The 25,312-nt window shown below is 37.3% G+C and overlaps 1 pseudogene; it reads right to left on the bottom strand.

Annotated features, from left to right (window-relative positions):
• LOC105550232 overlaps positions 1-23,946 on the bottom strand; it is a 29,636-nt pseudogene extending 5,690 nt beyond the window's left edge.
• Positions 23,947-25,312: the final 1,366 nt, after the last annotated feature.

Below are 25,312 nucleotides of genomic sequence, written 5' to 3'. Positions count from 1 at the left end.
TCACTTTTGTTATGCCTTAGCAAAGGGTTTGGGTACGTTGTTCCCCTGCCTTAGGGATCGGTGGAACTTTGAACTTGAGACTTATGATTTAGGATATCTGGTAGAAGAGATTTCTAAGCAGCAAAGCGTTCAAGATGTAGTCTGCCTGCTCCAACAGCTTATGCTCATATGTGCGAGCAAATAAATGACTTAAAACTGAAACTTACATTTAAAAGGGAAATAGAAAGTGTAAATTTGGAAAATTTGTAGTTTGGCCATGTGGTAGAAAAAAAAAACAAACAAGCACCACTTTCGGGAGGGTGGGGGGGATGCGGAATTTAAGCAGGCTGCAGAAATTTGCATAAGTGAAAATAAGCCAAGTGTTAATAGCCAAGACAATGGAGAAAAGGCCTTGAAGGCATTTTGGAGACATTTGCAGCAGCCCCTCCCATCACAGACCTGGAGGTCCAGGAGAATAGAATAGTTTTCTTGGCCAGACCAAGGGCCCCTTTGCCTTGTGCAGTCTCAAGATACTGCTCCCCACATCCCAGCTGCTCTGGCTTTAGCATCAGCCCAAAGGGCAGCCAATACAACTCAAGCTGCTGCTGCAGAGAATGCAAGCCATAAGCCTTGGGAGCTTCTATGTAGTGTTAAGACTGTGGGTGCACAGATTATAAGAGTTAAGGTTTGGTAGCTTCTGCCTAGATTTCAGAGAATGTATAGAAAAGCCTGGGTAGGTAGAGTCCTGCTGCAGGGGCAAAGTCCTCATTGAAAACCTCTACTAGGGCAGTGTGCAGGGGAAATGTTGGGGAGGAGACCCTATGCAGAGTCTCCACTGGAGCACTGCATAGTGGAGTTATGAGAAGAGTGCAACAATCCTCCAGACCCCAGAATTCTAAATCTACCAACATCTTCTACCCTACACTTGGAAAAGCCTTAGGAACCCAATAGCAGCCAGTGAGAGCAGTTGCAGAGTCTGAACCTTGCAAAACCAGAGAGGCAGAGCTTCCCAAGGCTTCAGGAGCTGAGTCCTCATACTAGTTTGACCTGGATGTGGGACATGGATTCAAAGGTGATTACTGTGAAGCTTTAAGATTTGATGACTGTCCTGCTGACTTTCAGACTTGCATGGGGTCCGTAGCACCTTTTATTTTGGCCCATTTCTCCTCTTTGGAATGAGAATATTTACCTAATACTTGTCCTTTCATTGTGTCTTGGAAGCAACTAACTTGTTTTTTATTATACAGGCTCATAGGTGAAAAGGACTTAACTTGTCTCAGATGAGATATGGGACTTTGGACTTTTGAGTTAATCTTGGGGAATGAGTTAAGACTTTGAGGGACTGTTGGGAAGGTGTGATTGTATTTTGCAGTGTGAGAATAATACAACATTTGGAGGGTCAGGGGCAGAATAATATGGTTTGAATCTGTGTCCCTACCAAGTCTCATGTAGAATCGTAATCCTCAGTGTTGGAGGTGGGGCCTGGTAGGAGGAGATTGAATCATAGAAGTAGATTCTCATGAATGGTTTAACACCATCCCCTCTTGGTACTGCCCTGGTAATTATATGTGAGTTCTCATGAGATCTGGTTGTTTACAAGTGTGTGGCACCTCCCCTTCACTCTCTCTTGCTCTTACTTTGGCCATATGAAGTGCCTGCTCCCACTTTGCCTTCTGCCATGAGTAAAAGTTCCCTGAGGACCCCCAAAAGAAGCTACTACCATGCTTCCTGTACAGCCTCTAGAGTTGTGAGCCAATTAAACCTCATTTATTATGAATTACCAAGTCTTAGGTATTTATTTATAGCAAGGCCAGAACAGGCTAATATAATAGCTGACCAAATGTCTTCAAAAAGACCTCAAGTTTTATTATTATCTTATTTCATGTTAAACAACACTCCCACCAGTGCCATGTTGACATCACTATGATAACGATCAAAAGAAGTGATAAAAAGACAAAAAAGAAGGCAGCACTACCTATCCCCAGAAGTTCACTGTGCATTCCTGAAAAAGACATGAATATTCCTCCCTGTACTTTTAATGTTCAACCACTTCATCAGAAAACCCCTTCATGTTAGCCCCATCACCCCATACTAGATGAGAAATTGATTTCTGAGCCATGTTCCCACTTCTCAATTCTATGGCCATCAAATAAAACCTGCCCTGCTTGATGCTCACATTCAGTTTTACGTATTTACTTTGTGACACCAAACAGGGAAAGACCCCATTTTGGGGAGACTGGCTTGGTTGGTAACACTACTTTCTCTTGTATCATAAATTCCTTGTTGTGTTTGAAAGTACCTTGGAAGACGCATAGACCAATAGAGCACAATAGAGAGCACAGAAATAAGGCAGCTCACCTACAACTATCTTATCATTGACAAACCTGGCAAAAACTAGCAATGGGGGAAGGTTTCACTATTTAATAAATGGTGCTGGGAGAATTGGCTAGCCATATGCAGAAAATGGAAATTGGAGCCCTTCCTTACACCATATACAAAAATTAGCTCAAGATAGATTAAAGACTTAAGTGTAAAACACAAACTATAAAAACCCTACAAGAAAACCTAGGCAATACCATTCAGGATTAGGCACGGGCAAAGATTTCATGATGAAGATGCCAAAAGCGATTACAACAAAAGCAAAAATTGACAAATGGGATCTTATTAAACTTAAAAGCTTCTGTACAGCAGAGAAACTATCAACAGAGTAAAAAGACAACCTACAGAATGGGAGAAAATTTTTGCAATCTATGCATCTGACAAAGGTATAATATCTAGCATCTCTAAGGAACTTAAACAAATTTACAAGAAAATAAACCACCACCCCATTTAATAGTGGGCATAGGACATGCACTGACACTTTTCAAAAGAAGACATACATATAGCCAACAACCATATGAAAAAAGCCTCAACATCAGTGATCATTCGAGAAATGAAAATCAAAACCACAATGAGATACCATCTCATACCAGTCAGCAAGGTTATTACAAAAAGTCAAAAAACAACAGATGCTGGTGAGAATATGAAGAAAAAGGAACATTTTTACACTGTTGGTGGCAGTGTAAATTAGTTCAACCATTGTGGAAGACAGTGTGGCAATTTCTCATACACAGAGGCAGAAATACCATTTGACCCAGCAATCCCATTGCTGAGCATATACTCAAAGGAATATAAACCATTCTGTTATAAAGATACATGCACTCATATGTTCATTACAGCACTATTCACAATAGCAAAGAAATGAAATAAACCTAAATGCACATCAATCACAGACTGGATAAAGAAAATGGTACATATACACCATGAAATACTATGCAGACATAAAAAGAAATGAGATCATGTCCTTTTCAGGGACATGGATAGAGCTGGAAGCCATTATCCTTAGCAAACTAATGCAGGAACAGAAAACCAAATACTGCATTTCTCACTGGAAAGTTGGAGCTAAATAATAAGAACACGTGGACACATGGTGGGAACAAAAAACACACTGGGGTCTGTCAAAGGTCAAGGGGTGAAAGGAGGGAGAAGATCAGCTAGAATAGCTAGTGGACACTCAGATTAATACTTGGGTGATGGGATGATCTGTGAAGCAAACCACCATGGCACACGTTTGCCTATGTAACAAAGCTGCACATTCTGCACATGTACCCCAATGTTAAAAATAAAAGTTGGAAATAAAAAGGAAAAAAAAAAAGATCTAATCTATTATAGAATGTGAGAAATTAGACCATGTTGGTTCAATGATCCATTCAGAATATGATCCCATTAGAAGTGACAGGTGTGATGGTTAATTATATTTGTTCACTTGACTGGACCACAGGATGCCTAGATATCTGGTGAAATGTTATTTCTGGATGTGTCTGTAAGGGTGTTTCTGGAAAAGAGTAACGTTTAAATTGGTGGACTGAGTAAAGAAGATTGCCCTGTCCAGTATGTGTGTGTATTTTTTGAGGGTCAGAACAGAACACAAGGTTAGGGAAGGTTGCATTTGCTCTCTGCCTGATTGCTTCAGCTGGGACATCAGTCTTCTGTGTTTGTTATACCAGTTCTCAGGCCTTTAGACTTGGACTGGAACATACGTCATTGGTTCTCTATCTCCCAGGCCTTTGGATTCTACTACCACCAAATTTTCTGGGTCTCCAGCTTATAGATGGCAGATTGTGGGACTTCTCATCTTCCATAATTGTGAGGACCAATGCCTTATAATAAATATCTTTATATTATATATATGTGTGTGTGTGTGTGTGTGTGTGTATGTGTGTGTGTGTGTGTGTGTGTATATATATATATATATATAGAGAGAGAGAGAGAGAGAGAGCCTCAGAGTTCACACTTTTTGGTAAACATTGTATAAAGCTCACTGGAAGAGATAGAATTTATATTTTGTCAGAGAGACAACTAACCTAGTAATATTCTACCCTCAATTTAAAAGAACTAAGACATAAATGCCACCCATTTAAACCCTAATGATTTCTTTAAGACCAGTGATTTTCAGCTGGTTGTGTAGTGGATACTGTGATGCTCCAACTACACTCTCTATCAGAATTAAAGGACTTATTCTATAGCTTCCGACAGTGCTGCCACCTGCTAGCTTTTAGCTATCAAGCATTCCTGTGATTTGCTCTCAGCTGAAGAGAGTCTATTCATGCAAACTCTCACTCTGTCTCTGGGGGCAGACTATATGCATTAAATGTTTGCTAGGGAAATAAAAGCCATAAAAGCCTTGTCACTCCTTACAACCTTTGGACTTTTTTTTTTTTTTTTGGAGACAGAGTTTTGCTCTTGTTGCCCAGGCTGTAATGTAGTGGTGTAATCTTGGCTCACCACAACCTCCACCTCCTGGGTTCAAGCAATTCTCCTGCCTCAGACTCCCAAGTAGGTGGGATTACAGGAATGTGCCACCATGCCTGGCTAGTTTTGTATTTTTAGTAGAGACAGAGTTTCTCCATGTTGGTCAGGTTCGTCTCGAACTCCTGACCTCAGGTGATCCACAACCATGGGACAATTTAAAAGAGCCATTATAGCTTCAAAGATTCCGTCAGGGTTCATTGACCTTTTCTGAAACTCAATTACAGCCCAACTTCACCTTCTGCCCAAAAATGCTTCCTTCCTTCCTCCCAGCCAGCATAGGTACTAATTCTGAGAGCATTTCCTAATAAAATCTGGCTCTTGTATTGAGAATAGACACTAATAAACAAAAATATAAATACACGGGTCAGTTGAGATGACACTGTAGTAATCTTGGAAATAAATTTTGAAGGTAGCAGTGGAAGTGCTAGAAATATTTGGATTTTAAACAACAGAATTTCCTGAAGACTGGGTGTGGGATTGTAAGAGAAAATGATGACTCAAGGATGACTCCAGTGATCTTTGCTTGAGTACTGGAAAAATGGTTTGGGTGCACGGGCTATGGTTGGAGTAGATTTTGGAAGGGGTTATTAAGAATTCATTTTGAAGTATGTTGAAGTATGTCTATTAGACATCCAGTGGAGATGTCAAGTAAACAACGGGATTTACAGAAATTCAATCTGGTAGAGAGTTACGGGTGACAAATATCATTTTAGAAGTCTTTGACATATACTAATGCTTAAATGTATGAGAATAGATGATACCTCCAAGAAAATGAGTATAAATAAAGAAGAGAAGAACACTAAAGACTGATACTTGAATATACCAATTTAGGGACTGGGGAGGAGAATCAACAAAGAAGACAATGATGGAATGACCATTGAGGTGGAAGGAATACCAAGGGAGAATAGTTGGAAGACACATGGAAAAGGATATAAAGGAGAAAGGGTATGATCAACTACTTAAAATGCTGCTACAGATCAAAAAAATTGGCTTTGATCACTTTGATAGTGAAAATGATGGCAGTATTCATAATGGGGTGATAAGATATAAAACATAATCAGAGTATTTATACAAGCATGTTTGAGTAAAGGAAATAAAATATCTCTTTCTAAGTATTTTGCTATAAAGAGAAGGAGAATAAGCAGTTGGTAGGGACAGTGAAGTCTGAACAACTGGTTTTTTTTGTTTGCTTGTTTGTTTGTTTTTTGTAGAGACAGGGATCTCATTATGTTGCCCAGGCTGGTCTCAAACTCCTGGCCTCAAGGAATCCCCCAGCCCTAGCCTACCAGATTGCTGAGATTACAGGTTGTAAATCACCATGCCTAGTCTTTTTTTTTTTTTTTAAGGAGAAAGGATAGTATATTTGTATGCTAATAGGAATGATCAAGTGGATAGTAAAACATTAATGATAAAAGGAGGAATTTCTGGTGAAATGAACATGGGTTAAACAAGAGTAGATAGGCTATACTAGGCAAGTAAAGAGAATGGCCGGGTGCGGTGGTTCACGCCTTGAACTCCAGCACTTTGGGAGGCCGAGGCAGGCAGATCACGAGGTCAGCAAATTGAGACCATCGTGGCTAACAAGGTGAAACCCTGTCTCTACTTAAAATACGAAAAATTAGCCAGGGGTGGTGACAGGGGCCTGTGGTCCCAGCTACTCAGGGGGCTGAGGCATGAACCCGGAGGCGAAGCTCACTGTGAGCCGAGATTGCGCCACTACACTCCAGCCCGGGTGACAGAGCTAGACTCCATCTCAAAAAAAAAAAAAAAAAGAGAGAGAGAGAGAATTCTATTAGATATGAACATGACAACAACATAGCAATACAAATAAATACATGCAAAGTATTTTTATGGAACAGTACTTGGAAATAATTGTTGAAGTTTCTTCCATAAATTTTTATCTAGAAAAGGGTACAATATAATCAGATTAGTCAGTTGATTACTTTAAAATATAAAGTGAAATGCTTTTAAAGATTGGGTATTGGAAACTTTTTTGGCTATGTATACTTTTAGCATAACTAAATAATAATCTATCTTCTTAATATGCAATAAATCCAAAGCCAAACATTATATGTGCTATTAAAAATGTGTTTATGAATAAATACATGATTTTTGCTACATATTAATTTAGGGTAAATACTATACATCACATGCTAATGAAGAAAAAGTCAAAAATGTGCCTAGGAGAAATGGATGTTATTAAAGATTCTATTTAATTAATCATCAAAAATATAACTATAAAATGTATTGCTTAAAGTTAGAACTTTATCATATATCACACAAAATGAGTTGCATGACTGTTAACATTACTCGGAAGCATTTGTTAGGCAACATATTACCAAGAATGTATCAAAACAGATCCAGGAAAGTAGTTAGCATCTTCAGCATATCCTGATTTAACTAATCTATTTTATGTAAGACCTGTAAACATACGTCAGATTCCAATAGCAAATTCTGTAGCATTGGGCCACACAACTTACAAAAAAGAGCATCTGGAGACAACCTGTGAGAAAATCTCTTTTCCATGGTTATTATCCACATAGGTTCAAACTCAATTTCAGCTATTGTTTGTATTTATTCAGGGTCATATTATAGGGGACTACATGCAAAAACACTGTCCTTCTAACTGCTGCCCATCTGCTTAAAATTTCATTTCAGTTATGATCGTTGCTCCATTTCCTCTTTGGGTTTAATTTTTCTTCTTTCTGGGTTTGCTAAAAACAAACATAATAATCTCAACTATTGTCATTTGAAGCAGAGATGAATTATTGCCATTAAGCAAAGAGATATTTGTTGTTGCAGTATGAATGGCTCATTTGTGAAGCAATGTAATCTGCTCCTCCCAAGATCTACATCTTCTGTCACCATAGAAAAGTCAGGGCTCTACAAAAGAGATCAGACGCTAATGTTTTGACTGGTTAAATTTGAAGTTGGTCTTGACCGTTACAATACCAATCTTTTTTTTTTTTTTTTTTTTAATGTGAATCAACTTGGATTCATTTGTTTGTGTAAATTTCTGTATAAAGAGTGACTAGCCTTTAAGCTGCCATTTTGTCATTTACTCATCGTGAAATATCTGGTACAAATATTTCTTCAATAGCCATCAAGCAAATAAGAGTATTTCACATTATATAACCTGAGATGTCTGAAGTTTAATAATTTTTGTTTTACCAAGAAATATGTTGAGTTGGAATTACATTTTTTAGCAAAGAAACACAGACCTATAGCTAGCTATCATTGAGCCATCTACCTATCTATCTATCCCTTTTGATATATATGATACATAGCATCTCCTGCTGAGGTACTTCCCCTGATGTGTTATATTTAAGAATTGGGAGGCTAATTTCCTTGCTATGAAGGTCCCAATTACTAAGCACATAGGGGTTGAATTCTGCATAAGCATTTTTCCAAAAGAAATTTGTTCTTCATTTGTGTCATAAGCAATCCAAACCTATCTGCCAGTTGAATGGGCTATTTCATTTAGACCTTAAGACATTACTTTTCGTTTTCTTTTTCTTTTTTTTTAGTTTTTTTTTTTTTTTTTTTTAGTTTTTTGGTCATATTTCTGCTAACTGTATGGCTCTTTTCAAACAGTTTTCTTGCCATTGATGCATGGTCAAAGACTGTCAGGCTTTTTGTCTCTGGGCATGGAACCAAGAAAACAAACAAAAAAATGGAAAATATTATTCTATTGGGAAGGTCCTGCATTTATCTCTAGACTCTGACCAGACAATCTTAACTTCTCTTTTCATTTTACTATTTCTGTAGATTTTCCACACAAACTTGAGCCTCTTACTCTTTGGATAATCTAAACATGAGTCATATTAATCATTTTTGCTTCTCCAAGGGATAGAAAGCAAGAAAAGGGTGATAAAGTTAGGTATTAGTAGTTGATTTGCAGGAATTGTAACAAATCTGGAATTAGTTTTTGTCATCTCTGTCAAAGACAAATATGAGGAGTAGGGTTAAAATTATGTTCTTTACATAGAATAGCCTACATAAAAAAAGTCTTTATTTTGCTAACATATCTCCTCAATATGTATTTAGGCTGATAATCAGGGCTATTATTTTTTGGTCTTACAGGCTTATGCTAACCTTTAAAGCATGTGTGCATTTGTGTTTCTCTGTGTGTGTGTGTGTGTGTGTGTGTGTGTGTGTATGCATGTGTGTATATATGTATATATATGTAATAGAATGTATTCTTAGCGCTTGAAAACTTCTACCACTGTTACTATATAACTTAAATACTATGCATAATAATTAAAAAAAAAAAACAGCCATATGGAAGAGTCACACACTGTCAAGTGTAAATATCAAATCAGATGCCTTGAAATATCTAAAACCATATGTAGTAACAAATGTTTGAATCAGCAAACTGGATGTAAACGGAATTTTTGCTGCAGCATTTTTATTACCTGTATTAATTAACCTGTATTATTTTTGTATTTGACAATATGAAAATTTCTGTGTGCATGTTAATGATCTGTCCATGTATTTTCCTTTAAGTTCCCTATGTTTCAGTAACAACATAAAATCAAGTTCTTTGGCAGATTACATTTGTTCCAACTAAATATAAAATGTATTCTGGGTTGGAGAAGGCAAGTTGCACCTGAGACAACGATGTAGTCAGATGCGTTTTGACGGTGGTTCATGGACGCTTATATTCCCTCTGGTGAAAACTAGCATGACAAATTAAATCCTAGGATATAAAAATGCACATTGTAGCATGCATTTTGATAATAGATATGGTGATTACAAAAGGTAGCAGATTATTTAAGTAGTAAAATAGAAGCTTTTTATATTATACATTTATGTTAATATTTTAAGTTAAACAATATCTTTATGGAAAAAAATTCAATTGAAAAAACAGGAGGGAAGAGCCTTAAACTGTGGTGCAGCTCTAAAGAAAAGCCTTAGGTGGCCCAATAGGATGTTCCTGCATAAATAATTCAAAGAGTATTGCATAGGGTAGTCACCAGGCCCTAAGTCCCTGTAATGTTCAGTGAGCAACTGAGAGCTGACCAGAGAAAACGTATATATGACTCAAATACCATAATGGATCCCCAAAGTTTAGCAGCTTAAGACAGTTAAATGACTTAACTATACGCAATAGGTCCATTCCTGAAGGGATATTTCAGTGGTGTACCTCAATAGCCTCCACATTAGTAAACACCAGATTTTCTAAAATCCATCTTCAATATATCATTTATAACAAAAAATAACAAATATTATGTTATGCTAGATATAAATGTCATAACAAGGAAATGCTGTTAGATCTTTAGGAAAAACAGAAAAATTCATGGAAATCATAATAGAATAACTAAAAATTGTATAGTTATACAATAGTCATGGAAGAGTCTATATCAATTATTACTCTACAAATTCAATGAGACTCCAGTTAGTATCCTAGCAAGATTTAGTAAAAAGTTTATAAAATTACAGAGCTTAAGAATATCCAAGACATTTATGAGGAAGAGTAACGAAGTGAGGAGGTTTGTCTTATCATACATGAAGACTAATTTTAAAGGTAGAGTAAATATGGGCATTTTATGAGAAGAAAGCCATTTATTTCTCACACTTCTAGAGGCTGCAAAGTCCAAGAAAAAGGCGTTGGCAAGTTTTTTGTCTGGCAAGTGTGCAGACTCTGCTTCCAAGATGGCCCTTGATGCTCTGTCCTCACATGTAAGACAGCACGTGGACAGAAAAGGAAAGGAAACAAGTTCCCTCTGCCAAGTTATTTTGTAAGGGCACCTAATTCCACTCATGAGGGAGGAGCCCTCATGGCCCAATCACCTCTTAAAGGCCCACCCTTTAATTCTATTACATTGGCAACACCTGAGTTTTTGAGAGGACACAGCATATACCTTAATTCCCAATGAATGAGAATATAAAATGATAATGTTCAAAGGATGTCTTTATCAACTAATTATACTGAAGAAGTGATCTCATCCCACAATTTTTTTTTTTTTTTTTTTTTGAGATGGCGTCTTGATCTGTCTTCCAGGCTGGAGTGCTAGAGTGCAATGGCATGATCTCTGCTCACTGCAATCTCTGCCTCCTGGGTTTAAGAGATTCTCCTACCTCAGCCTCCCAAGTAGCTGAGATTACAGGTGCCCGCCACCACACTTGGCTAATTTTGTATTTTTAGTACGGACAGGGCTTCACCATTTTGGCCAGGCTAGTCTCAAACTCCTGACCTCAGGTGATCCACTTGCCTTAGCCCCCCAAATTGCTGGGATTACAGGCATGAGCCAACAGTGCCCAGCCTCATCCCACATTTTAAAAAAAGGAATTAGGGCTATACTTCATAACATAGTAAAAAATAAAATACGGATGGATGAAAATTTAAATGTGAAAAATACAACTTTATTATTATTATTATTATTTTAAGAGACAAGGTCTCGCTGTCACCCAAGCTGAAATGTGATGTGATTGTGGCTCACTGCAGCCTCGACTTCTTGGGCTCAAGGGATCTTCCTGTCTCAGCCTCCCAAGTATCTGGAACTAAAAAATTGGCTATTTTTCATATTTTTATTTTAATTTATTTGTTTAGACACAGCATCTCACTGTGTCGCCCAGGCTGGTCTCGAACTCCTGGCAACAAGTGATGCTGCCAACTCAACCTCCCAAAATGCTGAGATTACAGGCATGAGCCACCATGCTCAGCCTCAAAAACATTACTTCAAAAATTTAAAAGAAAATAATGAAAATTTATGGAAGGGGAAAGTTTTTTAAAAATTAAGACATGAAAATGTAGTAACAAAAATTGATAAATGAGAATATATTCAAATTCAAAAGTTCTCTTGAACTAAATATATGATAAAACTAAAGCAAAGTACAGAATTAGGAAATGGACTTATTACCTAATAAGTTAAAAATAGTGTTTATAAAGTGTTTTTTAGAGACCAACCAACATATCAAAGTAGAAATACTGAGTGTTGAATAAACATATGAAGAGTTGCCCAAACTCGTTAGTAATGGAAATAAAAACTTAAAAATCCAGGAGCTATCACTTTCAATTCATCATACTGAGGGGGAAAAAATATTTAAATCTGCAAATACCAACTACATTTCCTTATATATTGATGTAATTTTAAGTGTACTACTTAGGGAAGCACATGTGTCAATACCTGATAAAGTTGAAGATGCACATACCTTACAAATTAGCAATTTCACTACTGTAAAACTAAAGAAAATTTCACATTGGCAAAAGAAGACATGCTCAAACATGTTTATTAAAATATTGTCTATAATGGCAAATATCATAACCTAAATATCCTACCACAGTATAACTAATTAAATTGTGCTTAAAGAAGCCGATTTTGGCAGAGTAATTAAAAGTGATTTTTTTTTTTTTGAGGCAGACTTTGTTTGAAGTTGATTCTGTCAACTTTGAGCACAGTGTGGCTCTCTGATTTTAGATTCCTCATTTGTAAAATGCGAATAAAATTGTACTGACCTCATGTTTTTGTTGTCAAGATTCAAAGGTTAATATAGGATTCAGATTATAATTTGATACATGCTGAACATATAATAATTGTAAGCTATTATTAATATTAGTCAAAAGACCCTAGACCATACATCAGATAAAATAAATAAATTAGATCTATATTTGTCAATGTGAATAAATTTAAGTGAATAACATTTAAGACATTTGTAAGGAAAGACATAAAGCATGACACCATGTATATAATTTTAGACTTGAAGATAATGTTATGTATTGTTAATGGATATATATATAGTAAAAATATAAAAACATGCATAAAAATATAAGAACTTATCTGTACTTGAAATATTATATTTTATTAAAAAATAGATCTGAAGAAAATGATGTATAGAAGTATATGAGCATTTGCTTGACTGTGTCTTTTTATCTGCATGACATATTTGGTAATTAAATATATTATAATGTTACTATACCTTTTGACCAAGAAGTCTGCACTTACCAAGCTTTCGAGTTTTATTTTCCTATATTATTCAATGTTTAGCAACAACTTATATTTTTAAAAGTATAGTTTCACTTAACTCTTTTGAGTGTTTTTTTGTAGTAATTCAATATAATCCATATGTGTCATAAATTGATTTTATAGTAGAAGCATGCCATCACACTATTATTAAAATGTATATACATGTTAATTAATGTAAATAGTTTGGTAAGTCCTGGCTATGGGAAGATCATAGTTCCATCCTAAGAAGTAGCATAGGACATTCAAAACAAGAGTTGAAAACTAAGTTATACTGCAGCTTTTGTGAAAATATCAATTCCTTTAAATATTTTCATGGCACCTGCTGTGCATACAGTAGTCCCCCTTATCCACAGGGGATACATTCCAAGACCTACAGTGTTTGCTTGAACCCCTGGATAATATTGAACCCTATATATTCTAAGTTTTTTTCCATCTGATAACAGAGACGGCTACTAAGTGACTAACTAGCAGATAGTGTATCTGGTATGGATACAGTGGACAATGGACAAAGGCATGATTCAGGTCCTGGGCAGAATGGACTGGGACAATGCAAGATTTCATCATGCCACTCAGAATGGCTTGCATTTTAAAATTTATGAATTGCTTATTTCTGGAATGATACTTTTAATATTTTTGGACCATAGTTGACCAGGTAACTAAAACTGAGGAAGCAAAACAATAGATAAGAAGAAATTACTGTATGTTCCATTTGTTCTGCAAATTCTAATTTTGGTAGACCTCCTGCTAAACAAAATGATCCCTTCTCATATTCTGTGATGAGGATCTTGGATGATCAAGGCCAAGGGTTGGCAAACATTTGTTGCAAAGGAAAAGGTAGCAAATATTGAGGTCTACCTGTTCTCTGTCATAAGTACACTCAATTGTGCTGTTGCAGTGCAAAGGTAAGCACAGACAACATTAAAAAAAAGGATATTTCTATGTTCCAATAAAACTTTACTTGAAAAAAACAAAACAGTTTTTAGCATGAAGGGGTGTTGAATTTTATCGAAGGCCTTTTCGGCATCTATAGAGATAATCATGTGTTTTTTTGTCATTGTTTCTATTTATGCAATGGATTACATTTATTGATTTGTGTATGTTGAACCAGCCTTGCCTCCCGGGGATGAAGCCAACTTGATCGCCGTGGATAAGCTTTTTGATGTGCTGCGGGATTCAGTTTGCCAGTATTTTATTAAGGATTTTCTCATCAATGTTCATCAGGGATACTGGCCTGAAATTTTCTTTTTTGTGTGTGTGTCTCTGCCAGGTTTTGCTATCAGGATGATGCTGGTCTCATAAAATGAGTTAAGGAGGAGTCTCTCTTTTCCTATTGTTCAGAGTAGTTTCAGAAGGAATGGTACCGGCTCCTCTTTGTACCTCTGCTAGAATTCAGCTGTGAATCCTTCTGATCCTGGGCTTTTTTTGGTTGGTAGGCTATTAAATACTGCCTCAATTTCAGAACTTGTTGTTGGTCTATTCAGGGATTCGATTTCTTTCTGGTTTAGTCTTGGGAGGGTGTATTTGTCCAGGAATTTATCCATTTCTTCTAGATTTTCTAGTTTATTTGCATAGACGTGTTTATAGTATTCTCTGATGGTAGTTTGTATTTCTGTGGGATCAGTGGTGATCTCTTTTTTGTCATTTTTTATTGTGTCTATTTGATTCTTCTCTCTTTTCTTCTTTATTAGTCTGGCTAGTGGTCTATCTATTTTGTTAATGTTTTCAAAAAACCAGCTCCTGGATTCATTGATTTTTTTTTAAGGGTTTTTCGTGTCTCTATCTCCTTCAGTTTTAGTTATTCTTGTCTTAGTTATTTCTCGTCTTCTGCTAGCTTTTGATTTTGTTTGTTCTTGCTTCTTTAGTTCTTTTAATTGTGACGTGAGGGTGTCAATTTTAGGCCTTTCCCACTTTCTGATGTGGGCATTTAGTGGTATACATTTCCTTCTAAACACGGCTTTAGCTGTGCCCCAGAGATTCTGTTACATTGTTTCTTTGTTCTCATTGGCTTCAAAGAACTTATTTATTTCTGCCTTAATTTCATTATTTACCCAGTAGTCATTCAGGAGCAGGTTCTTCAGTTTCCATGTAGTTATGCGATTTTGAGTGAGTTTCTTAAACCTGAATTCTAATTTGATTGCACTGTGGTCTGAGAGACTGTTTGTTACGATTTCCGTTCTTTTGCATGTGCTGAGGAGTGTTTTGCTTCCAATTATGTGGTCGATTTTAGAATAAGTGCTGTGTGGTGCTGAGAAGAATGTATATTCTGTTGATTTGGGGTGGAGACTTCTGTAGATGTCTATTAGGTCTGCTTGGTCCAGAGCTGAGTTCAAGTCCTGAATATCTTTGTTATTTTTCTGTCTCGTTGATCTCTCTAATATTGACAGTGGGGTGTTAAAAGTCTCCCACTATTATTGTGTGTGAGTCTAAGTCTCTTCGTAGGTCTCTAATAACTTGCTTTATGAATCTGGATGCTCCTATATTGGGTGCATATATATTTAGGATAGTTTTCTCTTCTTGTTGCATTGATCCCTTGATTATATTGCATTGATTATGTAATGCCCTTCTTTGTCTTTTTTTTTATCTTTATTGGTTTAAAGTCTCTTTTTTCAGACTAGGATTGCAACCCCTGGTTTTTTTTGCTTTCCATTTGCTTTCCATTTCCCTTTATTTTGGGCCTATGTGTGTCTTTGTACGTGAGTGGGTCTTCTGAATATAGCAAAAGGATGGGTCTTGACTCTATCCAATTTGCTGGTCTGTTTTTTTTAATTGGGGCATTTCACCCATTTATGTTTAAGGTTAATATTGTTATGTGTGAATTTGATCCTGTCATCATGATGCTGGTTGTTTATTTTGCACAACAATTGATGCAGTTTCTTCATAGTGTCATTGGTCTTTATATTGTGGTATGTTTTTCCAGTGACTGGTACTGGTTTTTTCTTTCCATATTTAGTGCTTCCTTCAGGAGCTCTTGTAAAGTAGACCTGATGGTGACAAAATCTCTCAGCATTTGGTTATCTGTAAAGGATTTTATTTTTCCTTCACTTATGAAGCTTAGTTTAGCTGGGTATGAAATTCTGGGTTCAAAATTCTTTTCTTTAAGAATGTTGAATGTTGGCCCCCACTCTCTTCTGGCTTGTAGGGTTTCTGCAGAGAGATCTGCTGTTAATCTGCTGAGCTTCCCTTTGTATGTAACCTGACTTTTCTCTATGGGTACCCTTAACATTGTTTCCTTCATTTCAATCTTGGAGAATCTATCAATTATGTGTCTTGGGGTTGTTCTTCTCGAGGAGTATCTTTGTGGTGTTCTCTGTATTTCCTAAATTTGAATGTTGGCCTGCCTTGCTAGGTTAGGGAAGTTCTCCTGGGAAATATCCTGAAGTGTGTTTTCCAACTTGGTTCCCTTCTCCCTGTCACTTTCAGATACACCAATCTACTGTAGGTTTGGTCTTTTCACATAGCCCATATTTATTGGAGGCTTTGTTCATTCATTTTAACTTTTTTTTTCTAATCTTGTCTTCATGCTTTATTTCATTAAGTTGGTCTTTAATTTCTGATATCCTTTCTTCCACTTAATTGATTTGGCTATTGATACTTGTGTATGCTTCAGAAAGTTATCATTCTGTGTTTTTCAGCTCTATCAGGTCATTTATATTCTTTTCCAAACTGGTTATTCTAGTTAGTGGTTCCTGTAACCTTTTATCAAGATTCTTAGCTTCCTTGTATTCAGCTAGAACGTGCTCCTTTAACTCAGAGGAGTTTGTTTTTACCCACTTTCTGAAGACTGCTTCTGTCAATTCCTCAATCTTACTCTCTGTTCAGTTTTGTGCCCTTGCTGGAGAGAAGTTGTGATCATTTAGCAGAGAAGAGGCATCCTTGTTTTTGGAAACTTTAGCATTTTTGTGCTGATTTTTACTCATCTTCATGGATTTATCTGCCTTTGATCTTTGATGTCAATGACATTTGGATGAGGTTTTTGTGTGGGTGCCCTTTGTGTTGATGTTGATATTATTGCTTTCTGTTTGTTGGTTTTCTTTCTAACAGTCAGGCCCCCATATTGATGGAACACACCTCAAAATAATAGGAGCTATTTATGACAAACCCACAGCCAGTATCATACTGAATAAGCAAAAGCTGGAAGCATTTTCTTTGAAAACAGGCATAAGACAAGGATGCCCTCTCTCACCACTCCTATTCAACATAGTATTGTAACTTCTGGCCAGGGCAATCAGGCAAGAAAAAAAAATAAAGCATATTCAAATAGGAATAGAGGAAGTAAAATCATCTCTGTTTGTAGACGACATGATTGTATATTTAGAAATCCCATCTTCTCAGCCCCAAAACTCCTTAAGCTTATTATTAACTTTAGCAAAGCCTCAAGATAAAAAATCAATGTGCAAAAAAATCACAAGCATTCCTATACACCAGTAGACTAACAGAGAGCCAAATCATGAGAGAACTCCCATTCACAATTGCTACAAAGAGAATAACATATCTTGGAATACAACTTAAAGGAATGTGAAGGACCTCTGCAAGGAGAACTACAAACCACGGCTTAAGGAAATAAGAGACGACACAAACAAATGAAAAAATATTCCATGCTCATGGATAGGAAGATCAATATTGTGAAAATGGCCATACTGCCCAAAGTAATTTATAGATTCAATGCTATTCCCATCAAGCTACCATTGATTTTCCTCAAAGAATTAGAAAAAACTAGTTTAAAATTCATGTAGAACCAAAAAAGAGTCCATATTGCCAAGACAATCCTAAGCAAAAAGAACAAAGCTGGAGGCATCATGCCACCTGAGTTCAAACTATACTACAAAACTACAGTAACCAAAACAGCATGGTACTGGTACCAAAAGAGATATGTAGATCAATGGAACAGAACAGAGGCCTCAGGAATGATGGCACACATCTACAACCATCTGATCTTTGACAAATCCGTCAAAAACAAGAAATGGGGAACAGATTCCCTATTTAATAAATGGTGTGAGGAAATCTGGCTAGCCATATGCTGAAAATTGAAAATTGAAACTGGACCTCTTCCTTACACCTTATACAAAAATTAACTTAAGATGGATTAAAGACTTAAACATAAAACCTAAAATCATAAAAATCCTAGAAAAAACCTGAAATACCATTCAGGATATAGACATGGGCAAAGACTTCATGACTAAAACACCAAAAGCAATGGCACCAAAAGCCAAAACTGACAAATGAGATCTAATTAAACTAAAGAGCTTCTGCACAGCAAAAGAAAGAAACTGTCATCAGAGTGAACAGGCAACCTACAGAATGGGAGAAAATTTTTGCAGTCTATCTATTGACAGATATTCAGACAAGTATTCAGAATCTACATGGAAATTACATTAAAAGAAATAAACAAAACACACTATCAAAAAGTGGGTGAGGGATATGAACAGATGCTTCTCAAAAGAAGACATTTATACAGCCAATAAACATGAAAAGAAAGTTTATCTTCACTGGTCATTACATAAATGGAAATCATAACCACAGTGAGATACCATCTCGTGCCAGTTAGAATGGTGATCATTAAAAAGTCAGGAAACGACATATGCTGCAGAGGATGTAGAGAAATAGGAATGCTTTTACACTGTTGGTGGGAGTGTAAATTAGTTCAACCATTGTGGAAGACCACGTGGCGATTCTCAAGGATCTAGAACCAGAAATACCATTTTACCCAGCAATCCCATTACTGGGTATACACCAAAAGGATTATAAATCATTCTACTATAAAGACACAGGCACATGTGTGTTGATTGCAGCACTATTTACAATAGCAAAGACTTTGAACCAACCCAAATGCCAGTCAATCATGGAATGGATAAAGAAAATACGGCACATATATACCATGGAATATTATGCAGCCATAAAGAAGGATAAGTTCATGTCCTTTGCAGGGCCATGTATAGAGCTGGAAATGATCATTCTCAGAAAACTTACATAGGAACAGAAAACCAAACACTGTATGTTCTCACTCATAAGTGGGAGTTGAACAATGAGAACACATGGATACAGGGAGGGGAACATCACACGCCAGGGCCTGTCATGGGGTTGGAGCAAGGGGAGGGAGAGCATTAGGACAAACACATAATGCATGCGGGGCTTAATACCTAGATGATGGGTTGATGGTTGCAGCAAGCCACCATGGCATATATATATATACACACCTATGTAACAAACCTGCACATTCTGCACATGTATCCCAGAACTTAAAGTATAATAAAACTAAATACATAAAAATAATAATTATAATTAAGAAACAACAAACAAACAAACAAAAAGTCGATAGGCTGTAATTTCCAGCTGTAATTCCAGATTTCTGCATACATATAGTTAGTTTCTGTCTTTATCAGACCCCACCTGAGAGTTTAAAGAAATTATTCTTTGTGGAGGTAAGACATGACTGAAAGACCAACCCTGTAATTGAAGACTAACCCTATAATTGAAGAGTTGGGGATTATGTTGACAGATGGCAGATTAGATGCTTTTAACATGCCTCAGCTACTTGGAAACAGCAAGATAGTACATAAAAGGTCAATGCTGTGAGTATTAATTGAAGAAGGAAAATGAAAATCCACCAGAATTATGAAGGATAACCTAGATACTGAGGAAGAGAATGAGGTCAAATAGGCCACATGATGGTGTCTGGCTGATGAAAGTGAATGAAGCACCAGTGTGTGAGAGAGGCAGAGAGCCTCCCTCTGTGACTCACCTCTCCACTGGAGATCTGAGCCACCCCGGACAAAGGAGAACACTTTGTTTCTCCCAAGCACTGGAGTTAACTAGGGAAGAGGTATGGAGATACCGAGAGGAAAAGAAACTGGTAAAAGCTGCAGACATTCTAGACCTGAGATGTAGAGCAGGGTGCAATTTTTAATCTGGGCACATGCAAGATCACCATTCTTGGTGACCTGACAGCATGGCCATGTAGGTATTTCAGTCTCGGGCCAGGGACTGGAGCACTTCCTCTGGAATGGAGTAGATATTTCCATAGCTAGAATTGTGGAAGGCCCTCCCTCCTAGAATTGTGTTGTCCCCCATCACAGTCCTGGGGCTACAGGAGAGCTGCTACAGCTGCAGTTCCTCCTGAGTAATGAGATGTGCAGCCAGAGTCAGCTTGATGAGCTGAAACTCGTCAATGTGTTTCATTGCTGGGTGCCCTAGCCCAATCCCCTGAGAAGTGGTGCAGGAGAGTGCCCTCTGACAGTGCAGAACTCCAGACATTCACAGCACGTACTTGCCTGGAACAGCAGCCTGAGCCACCTCACCCTTCCACAGATTGTGGTGTAGTGGGGCACTCTACACACACAGGGATCTCCAGACATCTGCAGCACCTGCTCACTTGGTTCAGCAGTCTGGGCTGCTCCACTCTTCCTGAGAAGACTGTAGTGCAGTGGTGATCTGTGCTCCATATCTAGGCAGATTTCCAAGCATCCAAAGCACCTGTTCACCCAGATTGGCAGCCTGAGCTGCCCTACACTTCCTATGCAGAGATCTGAGTGAAGGGAGCCCTCTCTGCTCCACACCCCGGAAGACCTCCAGGCATTTGGAGCACTCGCTCTCCTGAATAAGCAGCCTGAGCTGCCTGCCATGCCCTTTCTGTGAAGAGACTGTGGTGTACCCAGGTCATTTCTGCTCCATTCCCAGACAGATCTCCAGAAGCCTGAAGTACCTGTTTGCCTAGATTGGCAGCCTGAGCTGCCCTACCCTCCCTGAATAGAGATTGGGCACAATGGGAGCCTCACTACTGCATGCTCAGGTGTATGTCCAACTATTGGAGAACCCACTAAACTGGACCAGAAGCCTGAGCCTCCCCACCCTTCCTGTGCAGAGATTGTGTTGAAGCAAGGCCTTCTCTGCTTTACACATGGAAGATGGCCAGGCACTCAGAGCACTCACTCACCCAGATTAGAAGCCTGAGCCCCCCCACTCTTCCTGTGCAGAGCCTGTGGTAAAATGGGTCCTTCTCCACTCTATTCCTAGGACTATCTCCAGGCATTATAGGCACCCACCCACCTTCATCAGTAGCCTAAGTAGCCCATCTTTCCTGTGCGGAGACAGTGGTGAAGCAGGGCCCTCTCTACCCCATACCCAGACATATCTCCAGGCATTCAGAGCACCCAATTCACATAGATTAGCAGCCTGAGCTGCCCAACACTTCCTGAGCAGAGATTGTGATGCAGTGGGGCCCTCTACATGCCACATCCAGGTAGATATCCAAGTATCTGGAACACTCACTTTTCTGAATTAGGAGTTCAGGCTGCCCCCTTCATTGTTCAGAGAACTTGGGGGCACTTAGGCACACCTCCAGGCATACGGTGACTGCCCACTGGATTCTCTTAGTCCTGGTGCTTTTGAGTGCTATCAGGGGACATGTAGGCAGCCTGCCTAGTCTGGTCTCACCTATTTTGCCCCATTCTCCCAAGCCTGAGCAAGGAGATCAAACCACTGTGGACTCCATGGACCAGCCCTTTGTTTGAGGCAGCAGAGAGCTTCTCCTAGTAAACAATGCACTCAGCCACATTGGTTGCATATTGACAGTACAGAACTCCAGACATTCACAGCAAACACTTGCCTGGAAGAGCAGCCTGTTAGTCATAAGTACACCTTCTGGCTTGTAGGTCAAACCACAGGGCTCAATATAAAACCTCCCAACCAAAGTGCATAGGGCTACAGAAGCAAAACGATAAGACCTTACCCAACATTCTCTACCTCACACCAACTAGAGAGCAGGGAAAGGGAAAATAAAATTTTAAAAAATAATAATATTATAGGGCAGGGATAAAAAAATTCTACCTGCACAAAAATAATTACAAATATTAGAAGTGCCAACAACTCCAGATGAGAAGGAACCAGCAAAAGAATTCTGGCACCATAAAAAATCTGAATGTAGTGACACCATTAAAGGATCACACTAGCTGTCCAGCTATGGTTCTTAACCAAAAGGCAAGCTCAGAAATGACAGATAAAGAATTCAAAGCATGGATTGCAAAGAAGCTCAACAAGATCCAAGACAAGGTTGAAAATTAAAAAAGAAATTTCTGAAGCAATGCAGGAAATGAAGGAAGAGATAAACATAAAAAGAAATCAATTGGAGCTTCTGAAATTAAAAATTTTACTTCAGGAATTTAAAAATACATTTGAAAGCTTTATCTATAGACTGAACCAAGCAGAATTAAAAAACGTCAGAGCTTGAAGAACAGTCTTTCTAATCCAGTGAGAAAGAAATAAAAAAATTAAGAAAAATAAACAAAGTCTTTGAGAAATATGGGAAGTCTTTGAGAAATCTATGAATTACTGGCACTATTGAGACAGAAGAAGAAAAATATGAAGAAGAATGAAAATGGTCTATCTTTCACCATCTACAAAAGTTAACTGAATATGGTTTAATGGATTAAATGTAAGACCTCAAACTATAAGAATCCTAGAAGAAAACCTAGGAAACTCCATTCTGGAAATTGGCCTTGGGAAAGATTTTACGATTTAGTCTTCAAAAGCAATCGCAACAACAACAACAATAACAAATTGTCAAGTGGGACCTAATTAAGCTAACTAGCTTCTGGACAGCAAAAGAAACTATCAACAGGGTCAATAGTCAACCTAGAGAATGAAAGAAAATATTTGCAAACTATGTATCTGACGAAGGTCTAATATTCTAAGATCTAATATTCAAAGGTCTAATATTCTGCTCAGTATCTGGGTGATGGAATCAGTTATACCCCAGACCTTAGCATCCTGCAATATACCCATGTAAGAAACTTGCACATATACCTCCTGAATCTAAAACAAATGTTAAAATTATTTTTTGAAAAAAGGAAAGGAAAGGAAATGTACATTTCCAGAAGTTGCTATAATAAAAAGTAAAGAGTCAGGACTTTGGGCCATGAGATATCAGCCCAACCTCCAGGAACATGAGCTGCAGATTTCATTCATCCATGTGTTGAAAAACTCAATCAACCATCCCTGCAAAATTAAGACTTAATCAAAAGTCTGGACACCAAAGCTAGAGTAAGTGGCCTGAGTTCGCAATAATCTATATGCTATTGCTACATTATGATATCAGAAGGGTAACATGTCTCTTTAGAACTCAGTAGGTTTTTATTTAGAAGCTTCTCCTAGTCCCACATTCCACCCTATATGTTTCTTCTTTTGGCTGTTTTTAATTTGTATCCTTGCACTATAACAAAACTAATGGTTAGTATAGTGATATCGTGAGTTATGTTAGTCATTCTAGCAAGTTATCAAATGTGAGGGTTCTAGTCTAAATGTGGGTGGTCCTAGGAATCTCAAAACTTTCAACTGATGTCTAAAGTCATGGACATACTTGGCAGTCTAGAGAACTGTGCTCTTAATCTTGAGTTTGTCCTAACTTTGAGTAGTAGATGATATGAAAATAAGAGTACTATAATAAAAATGCACAAAATATACATAAACTTTTATACAATAATTATAATGTTAAAACATTTTTCTAAGGTTTTAACTATATACCCATTGTCACAAAATGATTTATGATAACCAATAAAAGAGAATATAATAGAATACTTCAACTCTTTCTCTCATGAATATCTATTTAGTACACAGTATTTATTAGGAGATGAGCACTACATTAGATGTCAAGGTTAAATATTTAAAAAGATAAACATATTCCTTGTAATCTAACACTAACATAACTAAAATATAGTAATTTATTTATTTAGATGAATAGGCAATTTTAGAATTTTCTGATATCTTCTTTAATAATGGATGCCTCTGCTATTGAATCACATAGAAGTGGCACCCAGACAAGATATGGGTGTCTAGAGTAGGTTTTACAAATAAAGTGTAAAAGTTAGATAGAATTGATTATCAATAATAGACTACCCGATTAGCAGTGGTTTACAAATAAAAATATTTCGTTTTTATGCAAAACAAAGATTTTAAATAAATATACTCAATTAACTTACAAAACAGGGCATGTGGTAGGCAGTGCCAAATTTGAAACCAAAGCCTGGTGATGTCATCAGAACCTAGTGATGCCATTAAATATGTCATTCTGTTTCCCCATCCTACTTCGCCATGCTACTCCACCAGTTAAGCATGCTGACTTTTCAATTTTTGGTAAGGATGGTTGCTGCAGGTCCATGGTGTCACATCCAAGGGAAAAAAGAATGGAGTAAGACCATGGATTTGTTCCTCAAGAAGTTGTGCCTTCTTGGTTTTTTGTTTGTTTGTTTTGTTTTGTTTTTGAGACGCGGTCTCACTTTGTCTCCCAGGCTTGGAGTGCAGTGGTGTTATCCTAGCCCTCTGAAGCCTCGAACTTCTGGGCTCAAGCAGTCTTCTTGCTTCAGCCTCCCAACTAGCTAGGACTACAGGAATGTGCTAACATACCTGGCTAAACTTTTATTTTTTATTTTAGAGACAGGGTCTTACTATGTTTCTCAGAATAATCTCAAACTCTTGGCCTCAAGTGATTCTCCTGCCTCAACCTCCCAAAGTGCCAAGATTACAGACATGAGCCCCTATGCCTGGCCAGTTTTCTCTTTTTATCATGAGAATACACTATTGCCTTTGCCAGAATGAATGATGTCATAGGCCTCATTAGTGAGAGGACAATAAAGTGAAATTTTGACACAAGGGAATAAGATTCCCATGATTAAGTAAATTTCATAATAATTCATACTCTGGTACTAGTGGAGGGCCCATACTCATTGTAAAATTAACTTCTTACTAGTGAAGTTCAACATTTATTTAAATAAGATCAAGCAGCATTTGGCTATTGGTTAAGTGACATTATCTGCCATAGGAAGTAACCTACAAGCTAAGACATGGTGGATGAGCAGGATTCTCTGGAAAAAAATAATAGAAATAAGCAGGAGAACATGAGGAAAAACTTTCCATAGAGAATAGCACATGTACATTTCAGAGAGAGAAATCTTGGTAATTTCACTGAAATACCAGCACTTTGAGATCACAGTGTAAAAAGGTGATTACTGATAAATGAGGTTGCAAAAACTAAGAAAAAATTTAATCATGAACCACTGCAATGAATTTACTTAAAATGGTATATTTTTCGGTCATCAAAAATATAATGAATAAGGTTACATGAAACATGCACGTATTTATGGCTACTATTAAGGAAAATTAATATGTGTACTTTTGTTGGACTATATATAGTAAGTGGGATAAATGTTTAATATAATATACAAAACAGATATAGTTGGGAGAGGATGGAAGGATTATGAATGCTAAACCACTGAATTATTTTTAATATCTTTAATTTTGTTGCACTGATGTTTAAATACTAAAATTATTTAAAGTAAAATATGAATTAGTTTCCTAGGACCACCTTTATTTTTGCCTCTACTATTAAGTTGCCAAGTAAAACTGCCAAGTAAAATTTTACTTTCCTCAAAGTCGAGCTATCACACATAGTTGAATAAATTGAACGCTGGACAAGGTCACTTAAGAGGCAAGTGGAAGCTCTGCTTACTCCACTGTTTGTTCTGGTT

This window comes from Mandrillus leucophaeus, unplaced genomic scaffold, assembly GCF_000951045.1.
Source record: "Mandrillus leucophaeus isolate KB7577 unplaced genomic scaffold, Mleu.le_1.0 Scaffold471, whole genome shotgun sequence".
Classification (NCBI taxonomy): Eukaryota; Metazoa; Chordata; class Mammalia; order Primates; family Cercopithecidae; genus Mandrillus; species Mandrillus leucophaeus.
Note: the sequence above shows the minus strand (reverse complement) of the source record. Positions and strands in the feature narration are given on the sequence as shown.